Here is a 16,487-nt window from a genome sequence, read left to right as displayed (position 1 = left end):
ATTGCTTATTCACTCTAAACGTAATAGTCGGCATCTACTAACCCCAAATTCCCAGTCCATCCCATTCCCTCTCCCTCCCCCTTGGCAACCACAAGTCTCTTCTGTATGTAAGAGAAGTATTTTTTGAGCAGTGAATGCCTTATAGCAGGTTCCTAGAAGCAGAGCACAAGTGGAGAGTTTGTGCGAAGGAGTAATTGAAGAAGTGCTCTTAGAAATCCTAGAATATGCCAAGGAGCCCTAGGTCAGAGATGCAGCCTCAAGGTCAGACCAGAAGCAGGACCTGAGTACCGAAGAAACCCAGGACATACTCTCACTCTATCATTCCGTCTCTGCCATCTGCTTCATTGCCCTGCCTCACATCAGACAAGCATCTCTGCTCCCTCAAATGGCTTTTCCCAGCAGTGAGCTGAACTCATTGTCTGCAGCCCACAGGCTAACTTGAGTCAGATGCTTTAGCCAATGGACTCTGCATGGGTGGCGTGGTCACACTACACAAACCTGACTGCTCCCACTGTAACCCTTTGATAGAGAGAAGAGAAGGGAAAGCCAGGCAGAAAAGACAGTTTTGCTAGGAGAAAGGACATAAGGAATAAGAATGGAGGAGTTTCTGCTGTGGTGAAATGGGATCTACAGAGTCTTGGGAGTGCTGGGACACAGTGGGTAAGGATCTGGCGTTGCTGTGACTGTGACTTAAGTCGCACCTGTGGCTTGGATATGATCCCTAGCCCAGGAGATCCATGTTGTCATAGGATGGCCAAAGGAGAAAAAAAGAAGAAAAATGGAGGAGTTCCCTTCATGGCTCAGCAGAAACGAATCTGACTAGCAACCATGAGGATGAAGGTTTGATCCTTGGCTTTGCTCAGTGGGTTAAGGATCTGGCATTGCCGTGAGCTCTGGTGTAGGTTCAGACTCGGCTCGGATCTAGCATTGCTGTGGCTGTGGTGCAGGCCGGCAGCTACAACTCCAATTCAACCCCTAGCCTGGGAACTTCCACATGCTGAGGCTGTGGTCCTAAAAAGACAAAAAGAAGAGGAAGAGGAAGAATAGGGATGAGGAATGGGACAGCATCCTTTGATCTTCTTCTAGGGGCACAGACAGACTAAGCAAAGGTGTGGAGGTCAGAGGCAGCCAACCTGGAAGAAGGGAAGGAGTCTGTTCTTTGCTGCAGCCTGTGTCCCTTCAGTGGTGTGCTAGAGCCAACTTGAACAGGCTTGCAGGAGCTAGTTGTTAAATTTCCAGGAATTTTGACAGCTAGTTGTTAAACACAGCATTCAATAAAAAAAATTAATGTACATGATTTGTAATTAAATTATAAAGGTAATAACCTCTCAAAATACATCACTTCCTCATTGCTTTACTGTACTAGTACCTATGCTCTTAAAGGTTTTTTTTTTTTTTTTTTTCTTTGCCTTTTTCTGTGTGTGTCTTTTTAGGGCCTCACTTGTGGCATATGGAGGTTCCCAGGCCAGGGGTCCAATTGGAGCTGTAGCTGCCAGCCTATGCCACAGCCACAGCCACAGCCTCAGCCATAGCAATGTGGGATCTGAGCTGCGTCTGCCACCTACACCACACCTCACGGCAACGCAGGATCCTTAACCCACTTGGTGAGGCCAGGGATTGAACCCACAACCTAATGATTACTAGTCGGGTTCATTAACCACAGGAACTTCTTAGAGTTATTTCAGTATTTATCTATATGGTAGAAATACTGTATAACTTGGGTGCTGTTGCCCATCACTTCCTGATTCCACATTCAGTGATGTCACATGGTCATCTGAAATCAACCATGGTGGCAATATTTACACCACGGAATTCAGCAAAAGCTACAGAGGTCAGGGCTTCCCTTCTTCCTGACCTGCCTCACCCCCACCCTGAGAGCTTATGGTTTATCATTTCCCAGCACACCGCCACCCAATGCCATGGATTTCCCCCATTCAAGTCTCTGCATGGAGATTGCCTGTTTGTGGCAATATCTCTCCCTCACTCACCGGGCACTCGGTAGAAGGAGGAAGTGTGTTTGCTTGGTTTTCCAAAACATCCCCAGTGTCAAATAGCACCTGGCACAGAGTTGGTGCTTAGCAAAATTTTTACTGATTTAATTAATCAGTGAATGAAGGAAACGAGAAATAAGCTTGGTCAGACAGAGTGAGTTGGGAAGGCTGTCGGAAGGATTCAGGAGAGGGCTGCACTTCCAAAAGCTGCTAGTCCTAGCGTCTTCTGAATGCCCCAGGCAGGAGTGTGTTCGTCCCATTATTTTAATGAGAACTTAAACATTTGGGTGCCACGCAATCACTGTTAGCTCAGTCATAACCCCTAGTTTATATATTTCCACATCACTGTGTTCCTGGAAGACCACACAGCTGGCCCTATGACAGTGGCACTTCAAATAATAAAAAACTACAGTTGTAATTATAACTACCACTTTGGGGGTACTTGCTGGCCACTTTATTATTTCAATTTATTATTTCAGTTACGCCAACTACCTCCAAGTTAAGTGTAACCTTCAGTTTTACAAATAAATAAACAGGCTCAGAAAAGGAAAGTAAGCACGCTTAAGTTTCCACAACTGGGTGAGTGGTAGACTGGGATTTGAAACCAGATCTGTCTCCAAAGTCCAGGCTCTTTCTACAGTCAGAGTGAAAGTCAAGGGAAGATAAAGCCTTTCCACACAGCCTATTCAGGACTGGAAATTATTTCTTTTTGTTTGTTTGTTTATTTTATTTTTTTTTTATTTTTAGGGCCCGCTCCCGTGCCATATGGAGGTTCCCAGGCTAGAGGTTGAATCAGAGCTGCAGCTGCCAGCCTATACCACAGGTCATAGCAACACCAGACCTTAACCCACTGAGGGAGGCCAGGGATCAAACCGAGTCCTCATGGATCCTAGTCAGGTTAGTTATCACTGAGCCATAATGGGGACTCCTGGGAATTATGCCTTTTCATCTTGACAATATTGGGGCCTGAGGTTAGGCCCTTCCCTGTACACTTCATGTAATGCTTTATGAAAACTCCCTATTTCTTTGTGTGAAAGTAACTAGAGTTGTTTAAGAAATACAGGCCTATTTTAAGAAAGATTGTAAACTGCTGTGCTCTACAAATAAAAGGCAATTCATAAAACCCCTTAAACACACACACACCCCCAAAAAAATCTTTGATGCAGTGCTATTTTTGATTTTTTATTCTGTACCCACATAGGAAGTTCATGGCTTTTGCTTTTTTCCTTATTTATTATTTACTTACTCCTTTTCCTAATCAAGCCTGTGGCCTGGGGTGAAGGACATAGAGATGAATCAGTCATAGACTCAATCTTGGCAGGGCTGTGGCTAAGGAAACAGGCAATTACAATAGGGTGTTAATAGGAACTAAGAAAGAGGAAGTTCAGGGTAGGGACGGGAGGAGAGGCTGGGGAGCAGGGTCAGGGTCCAAGAAGACTGCAAAGAAGGAGCCGAGCTGGGTCTTGGGAGGATGCTTCTTTTTGCCTCAGTTTCTTCATCTGAGAATTGTGTCCTCCTCAAAGAGTTGTGGGGAAGTGAAGTGAAATTATTCATGTTCACTACTTGCTACAGGGGCCTGGAGCATAGAAGGGGCTCTATGAACAGAAGCTGGTATCATTATGGAAATGCTACAGGCAAAGTCATAGAGAGGTTTGAGATGGAAGAGCTTGTGCCAGCATGTCTGGAATGCAGGGTGCATGGACCGAGTTATGAAAGATGAGGCCAGACAGCAAGATGACAAGACAGCAAGAGCACAGCTAGTCATAGGAGCTGCTCCGGGCATTATCTCCTTCAAATGCGTCAGCAGTTCCTTGGACAGGATTATTCTCGATCCCAGTTCACAGATGGAGAAACTGAGGCTCAGGTCAGTGAGGTCCCTTGTTTACACTGCACAGCTGAGAAATGGCAGGACTGGGACGACCCAGATTTCACTCCAAAACCACCGTCTCCCAGGTGGGCCTGAGAGCTGGCCAGTCTGAAGGGATGGGGCAGCAGGAAGCCAGCTCTTACGCAGTAACCTGACACTGTTTTAGATTAAGAAGTTTCTGCAGAGGGGCACAGGGACCTGCTGGCCTCACAGCCCTTGCCTGCCAGGGATTTAGCAGGAAGAGCTGGCTTTTGTTCTAGATGAATCAGCCCAGCTGTTTCTGAAAGCCCAGCCCCTTTCTTCTGGGCTCAGCGGACCAGAAGGCATTCAGCTGTCCCTGCAGGTCACCAGTTGGGTGGGAGCAGGCAGTACTGTGTGCACTGGACTGCACCATTTACAGAGAGTTATATTATGGCTCCACGGAACAATGGGCTTTTCAGAGGCTGGGCTGCATCTTGGGCTGCAAGTTGTAGTAGAAACACAATCAGGGCCACAATGCATTACCTTCTTCGGAATCCGAGGAACTAAAAACAAACAGACGAAAAAGTTTTCCATAATAGAGGACTGGATTAAGGTTGTCATCAAAAGTTGATTTCTTTCCTCCACTTTCTCATCCTCCTCTCCCTTCTCCTGTGCGTCATCCTCCCTCTCTTCTTTCTCACTGCGGTTTCAGCAACAGCCGAACTTTGCTGGAGTCCAGAGAGCCTTGCCCTAGGAATTAGAACACCGCAGTTCACGCCCTGCCCGCCTCTTTCTTGCAGGATAATCCCGAGCAAGTCACTCATTCTGCTGAGCTTCCATTGTCTCATCTGCAAACTGAGACAATGGAAGTAACCACCTCTGAGAAAGATTATACCTGGCTCATAAACCCAGGGTTTTCCCAGCCCCTGCTTCTGCTGCACCCGCCTGGAGGAGAGCCAGATGGCCTCTGTCTTGTAGGATCTACTAAACTGTCCTTCGAAACGTTAGACTTCGAGGCAGGTCATCCTAGTTTGTCTTCTTTTACAGCTGTGATTTGTAAAAACGTCTTCAAAAACCCCTAGTGCCCATGCAACCATTTCAGGTTTTTTTTTTTCCAAATCAAAACCACCGACTTGAGAAACCCAAGGCCTAATTAACAAGAAACGTGGAGTTCCCGTGGTGGCGCAGTGGTTAACGAATCCGACTGGGAACCATGAGGTTGCGGGTTCGATCCCTGACCTTGCTCAGTGGGTTAAGGATCCGGCGTTGCCGTGAGCTGTGGTGTAGGTTGCAGACACGGCTTGGATCCCGCGTTGCTGTGGCTCTGGCATAGGCCGGTGGCTACAGCTCCGATTAGACCCCTGGCCTGGGAACCTCCATATGCCTCGAGAGCAGCCCAAAGAAATAGCAAAAAGACAAAAAAAAAAAAAAAAAAGAAAAAAAAGAAACGTGATAGTTCCATGATGGAGTTTTCCTCTCCAGAATGTTCCCCAAACTTTGAGGCTGAAGCAGCCCCAGCAGGGAGGGCCTCTGCCCACCCCCACACCAAGCCGGCAGTCTGGAATTTTGCTTACTACCTGGTGCACAGTCTTGCCGTTTTGACCCTGACCTCAGACAGATGACCCTGCAGATCCAGGTCCTTGAGCAGGTGCCAGGTCTCCAGGAGATGCTCAGCCCCCTCACTGCTTAGCCTGGACCCTACACTCAGTTTCTCACACAGCCATTCTCCAAGGTCCCAGCCTGCTAGGTGCGCCATATCAAAAAGTGTGTGCACTTCTGCCCTCGGGGACTCCAAACCGCCCTTGTTTTTTTTGTTTTTGTTTTTGTTTTTTTTGTCTCCAGGTGCCCTACATGTCTTATTCAGGGACGAGGAAGCAACCTTTAGGCAGTTAAAGGTGAATTACCAAGGAGTTCCCTTCGTGGCTCAGCAGTAATGAACCCAGCTAGTATCATGAGGATGCAGTTTCCATCCCTGGCCTTGTCCAATGGATTAAGGATCCGACATTGTGGTGAGCTGCAGTGTAGGTCACAGATGCAGCTCGTGTCCCACTTTGTGGCTGTGGCTGTGGCATAGGCCAGCAGCTATAGCGCCAATTTGACTCCTAGCCTGGGAACATCCATATGCTCCAGGTGAGGCCCTAAAAAAAAAGACCAAAAAAAAGAAAAGGTGAATTACCCAAAGAGGACCTTTAAGCTCATCTTTCCCTAGAGATGAAAAGGAAGAAGGTGAAAATTTTCAGTGACTCACCTATGACACTCTTAAAGTATGCCACTTAATCATGCCATAAAATACAATCAACACAGCCTGGTTTTATGGGATCCAAGAAAAGCTATGTGAACCTTACATGCTGAGAGCCCTGGGTTGGTACACTGTACATTTTATCACCATTCAGACAAATTCTAAGCTTTTTCAGTCTGCTATTGGTGGCCATAAATGATCTGGCCTTGCTTTATCTCTCCAGCTTTATCTCATTCCTTTGCACCTGAACCCTCTACCACTGAATCACCTGTGGATTTTCCAGCAGGTCCTGCTTTCTGTCACCTCAACACCTCTAAACCTTTGTACCCCAGTTCTCTATGATTGCCCATCTTGTCTTGATATTCCCCCCCCCATCTAACTCTTCCCTATCTTTTCAGATTTAGCTTTGGGGGACCTCCCTGGCAAAGCCTTCCCTGACTCCTCCATATATTACATCCTGCATGCTCCCACGATCCCTTGCAATGCCTCTATCGTAGCACTTCCTGGACCATTCTGCCCAAATAGGTTCCCATGTCCTGTTATTCTTCATTCCAGAACCCTGCTTCATTCCCTTATAAATGATGGCTGTTTGTAATGATGTAATGATGGTTTGTTTCCTGTCTCCCTCACTAAACTATGAGCTCCCTGAGGGCAAGGCCGGATATCTCACCCTCTGCTGCCAGCATCCCAGGCAGAGCAGACCCTCAGTACACACTTATTCAATTGAATTGAAATGGCACATCACACTGTACTATAATCATCTGTTTATGGGGAGCTCCCTGGTGGCCTGGTGGCTAGGACTCAGTGCTTTCACCACTGCGGTTACAATCCCTGGCCTGGGAACTGAGATCCCACATCAAGCCACTGCATGCTGTGACACAAAAAAGAAAAAATCATCTGTTTAAGTTCTTAGCTGTACCAGTGAACCCCTCATGGGCAGGGGACCAAGTCTTGTTCACTATTATGCTCCCGGGACCCAGTGCAGACCTTGGTATACAATAGGAGACCAGTAAATGCAGAACAAATAAATGAAGTAGATGAATAAAGAGCAGCACTAATGTGAAAGCAGGATGAACAAATGATCAAACAAAAGGCATTCCCAATGACCTTTCCGAAACAACCAATTGCCAGCTGTGACGCTCACTATTTGAAATAAACATAAGCCTCCTCTCTTGATTCTCTTTGCTTGTACTACTGGAAAAAAAATTATAATGGAGTTGGTCAAGGCTAACCTTTAAAAAACAATCACCACAGAAACCCAATGAGTGGTGTAATGAATAGGTAAGACATTGATATCAATTTACATTAATTAGTAAGGCTAAGATACCCTCTCAAAATGTCTGCTTCCGTAACCTTCTAGATTTGTATCAAATATCACTCCTTGGTTTTTTCCAAGTTTCATATTTTAAAAAAGTTTGGGTCATATTTTAAAACAACACCGAAGTGTGTGTGTGTGTGTGTGTGTGTGTGTGTGTGTGTGTGTGTGTAAAGGGAAAACTTCTGTTTCTTCTCTGCTACTCACCTAGAATTTTACTTCTAACATCAGGTGTGTGGGTTTTTTTTTTTTTCTCCCCCACACTGACTGATTCTGTGACACCAGCTGGGTGTCCTACAGTTCAATTCAATTCTGACAGTATCCCAAGCAAGCATCGGAAGATAATCTTCTTACTAGGTGACCAGTGTATAGTAAGGGATACAAGTCAGGCACAGCCTGATGGAAGAGACACACAGGGCAAGATGTGGAGGAAGAGACACTGGACTTCCATGCCCTCTCTGGGGGCACCGTGCTCTCATGTGTTCAGCAAACCAGAAGCTCCCTGAACCACACAGTTCAGGAATGTTTATGGAGGCTTCATCTTCTACGTGTGATCAAGTATGAACTCAATCTCCAGCCCTTCTTCCCTTCTCAAAGCCTGGAGGAATGAGGCTCAAAGTTGCAAACTTCTAGTCATGGCTTTGTTTTTCTGGTGACCAGCCCCCATGTTGAAGCCATCCACAAGCTCACCAAGTCTCCTGGTTAGAACAATAGATACTCTGGGGGGGGAGGGTAGGGGAATGCGCTGAGGGGAGGGATGGAAATCCTATAAAATTGGATTGAGGTGATCATTGTACAACTATAAATGTAATAAATTCATTGAGTAATAAACTTTTTTTTAAAAAAAGAAAAAAACAGCAGGAAAAAAATCACCTATAATTCCACCCACCCAGTGTGGGTGGTGTGACCACTTTGCCTTATTGCTTCTAGTCCCTATCCTTGCATATAGTTGAGATCATATTATGTGTATACATATTCGGTTTCTGCCTAAAAAAGCCATGCTTTGTGGTTTTGTCCTGTGATTTATTTTTATTTTATTGAGGTATAGTTGATTTAGAATGTTGTGTTAATTTCCACTGTACAGCAAAGTGATTCAGTTATACATATAAATAAATTCTTAAAAAAAAAAAAAAAGGGCGTTCTCTTCGTGACTCAGTGGTTAACGAACCTGACTAGGATCCATGAGGATGCAGGTTCAATCCCTGGCCTTGCTCGGTGGGTTAAGGATCTGGCATTGCTGTTAGCTGCGGTATAGGTTGCAGACGCAACTCGGATCCTGAGTTGCTGTGGCTGTGGCGTAGGCCAGCAGCTGTAGCTCCGATTTGACCCCTGGTCCTGGGAACCTCCATATGCTGCAAGTACGGCCCTGAAACAGCAAAAAGAGAAAAAAAGAACAATAGACAATCTTTTTTGTTTTTAGGTTTTTTTTTGTCTTTTTGCCTTTTCTAGGGCTGCTCCCACGGCACATGGAGGTTCCCAGGCTAGGGGTCCAATTAGAGCTGTAGCCACCGGCCTATGCCAGAGCCACAGCAACTTGGGATCAGAGCTCATGGCAACGCCAGATCCTTAAGCCACTGAGCAAGGACAGGGATTGAACCTGCAACCTCATGGTTCCTAGTCGGATTTGTTAACCCCTGAGCCATGATGGGAACTCCACAATAGACGCTCTTATCTTCTGGGACATTCCAAGCTCCGTGTCAGGATCAAATATTAATACAAAAGATACTCCTAGCACCTTTGTCACTTAGGACATTATGAAGGTTTTAGCAGCTCTGTGTATTCCATAATACTTACATATTTAAATGCCGATGGCAGTAAAAATACAGTAACCATTGAAATGTCTTCAATGTACTCTTTAGTTTTAAGCAAAGTGGCCATATTTCCCCAACTTCCCTAAAGTCAGACGTAGCACCTGATACGGGACTGCCAAAAACCAGATGTTTAAACCCAGCACTGCCCTAGAGTATTCTGGATGGGTAGTCAGCAAACCCACAGGAACTTCTATTTTTACATAGTTGTGATCATCCCATTTAAACAATTATACACAGAGGTTCCCCCCCCCACTATATTATTTAGCAAACATTTTTCCATTGTTGCATATAAAGAACAAATATTTCCTCTGAAAAAGTCATTTAACCTCCCTTTTCTCACCTAATCATGTCATCTCGGCTGACATCTTCCCAGAGCTCTGGAGAGTTGAGCAAGCTAATGGTGGGGGTCGGGGGGTGGAAGGGGGTCTCTAGCAGGTGAGAATGCAGGCTTTGGGGGCACACAATGTTGTGGAATCCTGGTTCTGTCGCTTCCTTGTTATTTTACCTTTGGCAAGTTACTTGTCATCTTTGATCCTTAGTTTTCTCACCTGTCAATTGGAAATAACTGTGCCTTAGGCAGAGAGCTGGTATAAGGATTAAATGGGTGTTAAGAAATGCATGTGTAGGCGTTCCCATTGTGGCTCAGTGGTTAACAAATTTGACTAGGAACCACGAGGTTACGGGTTCGATCCCTGGCCTTACTCAGTGGGTTAAGGATCCAGCGTTGCTGTGACCCGTGGTGTAGGTTGCAGATGCAGCTGGGATCCCAGGTTGCTGTGGCTGTGGCATAGGCCAGTGGCTGTGGCTCCGATTTAACCCCTAGCCTGGGAACTTCCATATGCCGTGGGTGCAGCCCTAAAATAAGACAAAAGAGCTACAGCTGCTTGCCTACACCACAGCCACAGCTACCCGGGATCTGAGCTTTGTCTGTGACCTACACCACAGCTCAGGGCAACGCCGGATCCTTAACCCACTGAATGAGGCCAGGGATCAAACCTGCATCCTCATGAATCCTAGTCGGATTCATTTCCACTGTGCCATGATGGGAACTCCTTGCTATTATTGTTATTATACTTTGCTTCTCCATAAAGTTCACATTTTATCATTAGTTAACCTTTATCAAATGACTTCTACTTTCTTTTTTATTAGAGTATAATTGATTGACAATGTTGTGCCAATTTCTGCTGTACAGCAAAGTGACCCAGTCATACATATATATACATTCTTTTTCTCACATTATCTTCTATGATGTTCTATCAAAAGTGACTGAACATAGTTCCCTGTGCTAGAGAGCAGGACCTCATTGTTTATCCATTCGAGCTGTAGTAGTTTGCATCTACCAAACCCAAACTCCCAGTCCATCCCACTCCTTCCTCCTTGGCAACCACAAGTCTGTTCTCTGTCTGAGTCTGTTTCTGTTTTGGAGATAAGTTCATTTGTGCTGCATTTTAGATTCCACATGTAAGTGGTAAATGATTTCTTGTTTCGTATACATATAGGTAATCTGCAAGGTACATCCTCAGGCTTACAATGTTTTTCTCTCCCCTCCCCCCAAATCCTTCAGATTAAACCAGCATGGCCACACAGGCTTTCCTTCTGTCTGGTGAGCACCGGATTCCTCAAGAGCCTCACTTTCAGAAAGTCTTCTCTGACCTTCAAAGAGAGAATCCCCCCGCCCCACTTTATCTAGAACACACCATCTCCCTCATGGGTACTCGTGGGTCTTCTCCTTCCAATTCAATCTCTACATGGCTCCAGAAGGATTCTTCTAGAAATACAGGAAAGCTCTCTATGGAGAAATAGAATCTCTTCATGGTTAGTGAAGAGTTTAAATTGGTAGAAGCCCAAAGATGGGCGATTGGAATATTTATCATTCTCTTTGATCCAGCATTTCCACCTCTAGACATTTTTTCCTACAGATCTACTCAAGAATGTGGAAAGGGGCACATCTACAAGGTGATCAGGGCAGCACTGCTTATAGTAGCAAAAAATTGGAAATCACCTAAATGTCCATCAACAGGGGTGATTTCAATAAATTAGGTAACGTACATACACTAGACTGCCATACACTGGTGAAACTCTATGCAGTAAAATGGGGCCTTCCCAAACTTTCTATATTTGTAAGCGAAAAAGGCAAGGTGCAAAGCAGTGTGTATGAGAAGCCAGCATGTGTATGAAGACTAACACAAAACCAAACAAAAAAGAATAAATGTCTCTCCTTGTACTTGCATCAAGTACTTTGGAAGGATACATAAGAAACCGGTAACGTGGCTCACCTCTGGGGCGCATACTGGCAGCTGGTGGATAGAGGCAGAAAGGAGACTGTTCTGTGTAGACCATTTGTTGCCTTTGCATTTTAAACTTTCTGAATGTATCATCTAGTCAAATTAATAATAATAGAAAATTATGCAGAGACACAAAGCTACTACTGTATGTGCTTGCTGCTGAAAAGATGGCAGAAGAAGTCATGTTCTGAACAAAAATGCTCTCCCATCGTGGATAAAAACTGCTAAGGGACATTTGGCGGTACAAAGCCAGAGCCCAGAGCCCAGGCTGGAGAGAAAAGGCTAAAGAACCATTGGAAAGTAAAGGGTGAACTCTGGCTGAGAGGTAGTTCTGACTTTTTTGGGATGAGGCATGCCCATGGCATGTAGAAGTTCCACTTCCTTGGCCAAGAATCAAACCTGCCCCACAGCAGTGACAAAGCCAGCTCCTTAACCCTTAGGCCATCCGGAAATCCTGAGGCAGTTCTAATTTTAAGCAATTCTTTACCTCCTCTGGGGTGGACTCAAGAGCCAGGAGTTTGCAGCACTGAGAACTGGGGGAAGAGAAGAGGAAAGAGAAAGAACTAAATAAGAATAAGAAATAGGAATGGACCCCCAGGGCTGAGATGGCTCCCCATAGTGGTATAAGACTGAAGGCCTTTAGAAAAATGACTCTTGCTTTAGGGGGAACCAAATCTGGACATTATGAGGGCAGCAGGATGTGAGCGCTCAATAATTTCAGTGCTAAAATAGTTCGCAGTTGCCTCTCTTTCTTTGCCTACTTACCACTGTTAATCTCCGTCTTTATTGTGCAGTTTGAATGTTGAGTCCTCCCTGACTTTAAGGAAAGGGAAATCTTTTCTTTTTTGGTTTGTTTGCATTAACAGCTGATGATCCAGACCCTAGATTTTTTTTTTTTTTTTTGGTCTTTTTTTGCCATTTCTTGGGCCGCTCTCGAGGCATATGGAGGTTCCCAGGCTAGGGGTCAAATTGGAGCTGTAGCCACCGGCCTACGCCAGGGCCACAGCAACGCGGGATCCGAGCCATGTCTGCGACCTACACCACAGCTCACGGCAACACTGGATCCTTAACCCACTGAGCAAGGTCAGAGATCGAACCCGAAACCTCATGGTTCCCAGTCGGATTCGTTAACCACTGCGCCAGGACGGGAACTCCTGCCATTTGTCTTTTGAGGCACCCATAGCATATGGAGGTTCCTAGGCTAGGGGTCGAATTGGAGCTGTAGCCACAACCATAGCAACTTAGGATCTGAGCCACGTCTGTGACCTAGACCACAGCTCATGGCAATACCAGATCCTTAACCCACTGAGCAAGGCCAGAGATTGAACCAATGTCCTCATGGTTACCAGTTGGGTTCATTAACCACTGAGTCACGATGGGAACTCCTTTTATATTTCTTTCTATCTCTCCTTCCTTCCTTCCTCTTTCTATCTTTTTGTCTTTCTTTCTCTATTTCTTTCTTTCTGGCTAAATCCACAGCATGTGGAAATTCCCAGGCCAGGGATCAAACCCACACCACAGCATCTACCCAAGCTGCTACAATGACATCACCAGATTCCTAACCCACTGCACCACAAGGGAACTCCCCAGACTCTAGATGGAATAGATCATCAAGTCTTCAGTTAACCAACCAGAGAAGAATAGAGGAACTAGAAGAGAGAAAGAAGGGCATACCATGGCCCAAAGGAGAAAGAAAGGTTTTCTCCAAAGTAGAAAGAGGTCAGAGAACATGAGGAGAGGAAAGTGATGGGGAGGGTCAACACAAGGACACCACTGGCCGGGAGTTGATCTGATCTACTTTATCAAAAAGGAGTAGAACCAAAAGCACAGTTGAGACAGGTGAATGGGACCAGCAAAGAAGCCTTCAAGGGACGTTGTTTGAGCAACAAGGGGCAGGGCAAGATCTGAGTCATTGTCACAGGCCACTCAGCCATGACCAGAGAACTCCTGTTGTCTGCACCAAGTAACCCACACACATTGTCTTTCTGTAGGCAGCCAGTAACTAGGTCACTCCATCAGCATTGATAACTCACTGGCAGCCTGCCCAGCTGGACAGATGGCCATCTGTACTGTACAGCTTCAACACGAACCTGCCCCATTACTCCAGGTGACTTCATGCCCCAGGACAAAACCTGTAAGCCCAAAGCAAGGGAATGGGGCCCTCGACCCAGTGGAATGGTGACAAGAAAGCTCTGGGGCATCTGTACTTGATGGGGGAAGGGGAAAAGTGGGATTTGAACTAAACAAGCTCAAACCCTCCATGGAGTTCCTGTCATGGCTCAGTGGTTAACAAACTCGACTAGCATCCATGAGGACTCGCGTTTGATCCCTGGCCTCGCTCAGTGGGTTAAGGATCCGGCATTGCCATGAGCTGTGATGTAGGTCGCAGACAAGGTTCAGATCCCACATTGCTGTGGCTGCGGCATAGGCTGGCGGCTTCAGCTCCAATTCGACCCCTAGCCTGGGAACCTCCATATACCGTGGGTTTGGCCCTAAAAAAAAAAAACAAAAAACCAAAAAACCTCCTGAGCTGGGACCGTGATTAATGAGAATACTGTTTACACATGGATAGGAACAATCTGGATAGCAGTGTCCAGCAACGCTGACAATGCTATTCACCTTCAAGGATTATCCTTCACCTCTAGGGTAAAGTCCAAATGCCTCAGCCTGGTGTATCAGTCAGGGTAGGCTAAGTTATGCTGCAGTAATGAGTTAATCCACCAATCCTACTGGTTTAACACAACATAAATGTATTTCCTGTTCATGGTACACATCCCATGCATGGACCCAGACTGATGGAGGGGCCACCATGGTGGAGCTGTACCACTTGGAACATGTGGGATCCTTAGCCACTTGGCAAGGCAGGAAATCTAAAGGAGAACTTGCTTTTTTATACTTTAGCCCAGAACGGACATGTGTGACTTCCCTTGACAGCTGTTGGTGAAAGTAGTCAGGTGGTTCCCTTTAACTCCAGTGTTAAAGGAAAATGTGGGGAAGAGATGGGTATTTGGTGCGTAGTAAATATCTCTACTTATGCACCATTTGAGACCCTTTGTGATCTGCCCCCAGAATTCCCTCCAGCTTCATTTTCTGTCATTGCTCTCCTTCCCAACTCATAATCCACTGCTGATCATAGGTATCTTCTCCCAGCTCCCCAGGCACACCCTTGAACCATCATTCCCTCATATGCCTGCTCATGCTGGTTCCTAAACAATAAAATGCCCTTTTTCTACATTCACCATCTGCCAAAATTCTACTTCTTTAAGCGCAACTCAAATGCCACCTTCCTCATTCCCGATCCCTTGGGGTAAAATTAATTGACCCTTTTCAGTTCTGCCACATCGATTTTTATGTACTTTCTTTAGCACTTTTTTTTTCTTTTTACGGCCACACCTGTGACATACGGAAGTTCCTGGGCTTGGGGTCGAATTAGATGAAGCTGCAGGCCTACACCACAGGTGCAGCAATGCTGAATCCGAGCTCCATCTACAGCCTATATGCAGCTCGTGGCAACGCCAGGTCCTTAACCCATTGAGTGAGGCTAGAGATTGAACCCATATCCTCACAGACACTATATCGGGTTCTCAACCCACAGATCCACAATGTGAACTCCTCCTTTAGTACCTGGAGTCCATGAGACTGACTTCCGGCATCTTTCACGGTGCCTGGTACATGGTGTGCTAAATAAATATTTGCCAGGTAAATGCCTCTACTTGAGAATTTTTCAAATAATACTTTGTTTGTGCCTCTTTCTCCACACCCATCTACCCACCCGCAACAGGCTATGAACTCTGGATTTCCCCATTACCTACCAGCACTGAAAAAATATTCAGTAAATGTTTAGGAGATAATTGATTAATTTGTCTCATGTTTAATTTTGGGTTTGTTGTTTTTTTTTTCATTTTCCTTTTTTTTTTTTTTTTTTTTTTTAGGGCCACACCCATGGCATATGGAAGTTCCCAGGCTAGGGATCTAATCGGAGCTACAGCTGCTGGCCTATGCCACAACCACAGCAATGCTTGATTTGAGCCAAAACTCTCCCTATTTAGAGAGTAAATTAGACAGACACAAGGCATTTCTAGAAGATGAAATAGCTGGTGTGTGAGTTTTGTAATGGTGCCTGTAAGCAAAAATGTTAAAGTTTTGGGGTGGTGCACTAACATCAGCCAAGCTGGCTAAAGCAAAAGGGAGCCCAGGAATAGAAACATCCTGCCTCAGGATCAGATGGAATCAGGACTCCAGGGTTGTGGTCAACACACACAGCCCCGTTAAATTTTTTCATCTTGTTTCTCTCTGAGCCTATAGGTCACTATTCTTACTAAAAGGCAGATTTTTCTACTTACCAGAAAACAGCCACTCAAACCATCCGCCAACAGCAATCCAGTTTCCCTCCCCTTTCCAGAGAACAGCAATCAGAGTCTTTGACCCAATTTCATCCTGGAGAAGGGCTCTGATTGGCCCAGCTTGTTCACGTGCCCACCCGGCCCAATCACAGGGGACTGGCCAGGAAGGGAATTTCCCAGATGAACACACATCTATTTCTCACCATGACCTTCTTTATGTAGGAATCAGGTGCTTCAAAACAGATGCTGGGGAGAAAAAGCAATTGCTGCCTACTGAAATCAGGAAAGGAGAGAACCATTCTTGAGAAAGTAGCTTCAGAGAGACATACTATATAGATATAAATATATTTTCCGAAAAGAAAGGAGGATAAGGATACAATATTTGAGAAGGAATTAAAAGAGCAGGAGCAGAGGTACCCTTGTGGCTCAGTGGTAACGAATCCAACTAGCATCCACGAGGAATCAGGTTCTACCCCTGGCCTCACTCAGTGGGTTAAGTATCCGGCGTGGCCTCGAGCTGCAGTGTATGTTGCTGGTGGCTCAGATCCGCCGTTACTGTGTCTGTGGCTATGGGGTAGGTCAGCAGCTGCAGCTCCAATTGGACTCCAAGCCTGGGAACCTCCATATGCCACAGGTGTGGCCCTAAAAAGACAAAAAGAAAAATTTAAAAAGTAA

At 45.6% G+C, this 16,487-nt stretch overlaps 1 long non-coding RNA gene across 1 annotated transcript in view; it reads right to left on the bottom strand.

Annotated features, from left to right (window-relative positions):
- Positions 1-15,866, bottom strand: part of GSN — a 77,138-nt gene extending 61,272 nt beyond the window's left edge. Inside the window, exon 1 of the long non-coding RNA XR_002337470.1 lies at positions 15,813-15,866. This is a non-coding gene — a long non-coding RNA (gelsolin). The remainder of the gene's footprint in view (positions 1-15,812) is intronic.

The sequence above is a fragment of the Sus scrofa genome, chromosome 1, assembly GCF_000003025.6.
Source record: "Sus scrofa isolate TJ Tabasco breed Duroc chromosome 1, Sscrofa11.1, whole genome shotgun sequence".
In the NCBI taxonomy this organism is placed as follows: domain Eukaryota; kingdom Metazoa; phylum Chordata; class Mammalia; order Artiodactyla; family Suidae; genus Sus; species Sus scrofa.
Note: the sequence above shows the minus strand (reverse complement) of the source record. Positions and strands in the feature narration are given on the sequence as shown.